This window comes from Henckelia pumila, unplaced genomic scaffold (assembly GCF_033568475.1).
Source record: "Henckelia pumila isolate YLH828 unplaced genomic scaffold, ASM3356847v2 CTG_19:::fragment_3, whole genome shotgun sequence".
NCBI lineage: Eukaryota > Viridiplantae > Streptophyta > Magnoliopsida > Lamiales > Gesneriaceae > Henckelia > Henckelia pumila.
In genome coordinates, this window is record NW_027331777.1 from 909,412 (window position 1) to 911,937 (window position 2,526).

The window sequence follows — 2,526 nt, forward strand, 5'->3', positions numbered from 1 at the left end:
TCCATCAAGAACTCTCTTTCCTTGAGGACTCACACCATAAACAAATACAACAAGTCCTCTTGTGCACAATGCACATAGTTTTAAATTTTCATAAAAATCCCTTTCAATATGTGTAGATAACACAAGTATCAAATGTTCAACATGCTCATTCAAAATTTTGATATATACTAAGATATAATCAAAGTATACCAAAACAAATATATCTCTAGGAGTAACTCTCACTGTCTCACATGAAACGGGTCAACCCAGTTAAAATTCAAATATCCATCTCATTATTCGGATCAGGCCCATAAATTCTCCTTCACTTATCCTCTCCCACGCCTCTCACGAAGATCCCAAATTTCACGCTAATATTACTCCAACTCCATCGCACCGATTTTTGCTCCTAACTCCATCGCAAATCTCGAAAATCAGTGGACAATCATGGCTGATCTCATCTGCGATCAAAACCTGTTGTGAAAATAGCGCAACAAAAGGAGCTTTGTTCACCCAACTTCTTCATCTTCGAAGCAGAGGACGAGTAAGGGAAGAGGTAAATCTTTTTTTATTTTGTGAAAATGGCGCACAAACTCGCTTTCATCTATTTAGTGTTTCGTGAAATTGGTGGTAAATCTTGACACATGGGTCGAAATTGTGTTTCCTCAGGAATTTATTTAGGTTTTTCGTTTGTAGGGTTTGAATATCATTTACTATAAATTCGGTGTATTGGTGTGTTGATAATTCTTTTTTAAATTTGATGAAAACTAAATTTTTGCGGCTTTTGTAATGAGTTCAAATTCTATATCTCACATCATTTGTTTTTAACACACACTCGTCAAATTCGGAATAGGTCTGGCTTTCCACCCGTTCGATGGTATATTACAGGCCTCACGTCATATTCCAAAAACCTTTTAGTTCTCTTTTACACTCTTGGTTCTTTTGTCAGCACAATTTCTGATGACATACAAAAAACAGATTTGTGTGTAAATAAACCAACAAACAGATCACCTTTAAGTTTTCTTTTTTTTGGCTTACTGAAGATTCGGTCTTTGGGGAAATATCTGTTGATGTTAATGCATTTTTTGTGTTTCGAATAAAAATCAAGAATTGGGAATGGAATTAGTGATTGTTTGAAAGGATTATCTTTTACAGCTTTGTTTGTTTTAGTTAAGATTAAATGCACTGATGACAATAATGCTTTTATTGATGGAAACCAAATTAATTGAACTGAAATCTATTGCTCCAATTTACCTTTAGTTTCTGATCAATGACATTATTGTGATACCGATTTTCATCTCTAATGCTACTGTCTTGCTACATTTTATGTTGCTTTCTATTTTTGTTTGCCTCAATATGCTTGAAATATCCCTCTTATCATGCCCAGTTTTGTGTTGAAAGTAAGAGAACATTGAGGAAATAGAGCTCATTTTAATCTCCAAGATTTAATGAAGTAGAGGGGATGATTACAGCAGATTGTTAGGACAAGAAAATGTATGAAGTCGATCCTGGGAGACACTATAGAGTATGTGAAACAGCTACGCAAGAAAATCCAAGAGCTTGAAATGCATACACATGACATGGAGGCAGAAAGGAATAATAGTAAGCGGAAACTTATGCTTGCAGATGGAAGTGTGGCGATGGCAATAATGGTGGGGTGATGCTGAGGGCAGGAGAGTCCAGCAAGCTGCGAGAGGCAGCGAATGTGAAGAATGTCGTGCAATTAGAGGTTTTATAATTCATTAGATCAAACCCAAATAAATAGATTGCAAATATTTATGCAGCGATTTGTATTCTGTTGAACTTTTGTGCTTTATGTATTGGTAATATTCATACTTCTAATGTTTTCTAATTTTCAAGTAATACCTTTGACCAAACAAGTATTATTTTTGTCACATGTATTAGTTTGTATGATAAAAGTATTAGTTTCATGTCAAAAGTGATACTTTTAACGTATACTTATTTGACATAAAAAAATATTAGTGTGTGTGCTAAACATATTAGTTTTTATGTCAAAAGTATTATTTCTTTCGTATTTGACTCAAAAATATTATTATTTTTGTAAACAGTATTAGTTTTTATGCTAAAGTTTTAAAAGTTATGTCAAACGTATTACTTTAAACGTATATTTATTTGATATAAAAAGTATTATAACGTAAATTTATTTGACGTTTTTCTGTCGAAAATATTATTTCTAACTTATGCTTGTTTGACATAAACAATATTAGTTTTTATGCTAAAAGTATTATCTTTTTGGCCAAAAGTATTACTGCCAAAAATTAGCATGTGTTAGAAGTAATTTCTTGGCCATAAAAACTAATACTTTTAACAAAAAACTAATACGTTAGACATAGGAAGTAATATTTTTTATGTCAAATTACCATACGTAAAATATTACTTTTGACAGAAAATCTAACATTTTTTTACATAAAAAACCAATACATTTAACTTTAAAAAGTAATATTTAATAAAATTTACCAAAAAACGTTTAAAATAATACTTTTGATAAAAAACTAATACTTTTAAAATAAAATAATAATAATTTTTATT

At 31.1% G+C, this 2,526-nt stretch overlaps 1 long non-coding RNA gene across 1 annotated transcript; it reads left to right on the forward strand.

The window, feature by feature from the left end:
* The first annotated feature begins 308 nt into the window (after positions 1–308).
* On the forward strand, positions 309–1,841 carry LOC140870754 (uncharacterized). The gene is made up of 2 exons (XR_012147531.1): positions 309–532; positions 1,364–1,841. It is a non-coding gene; the product is annotated as an uncharacterized lncRNA (long non-coding RNA).
* The last annotated feature ends 685 nt before the right edge of the window (positions 1,842–2,526 follow it).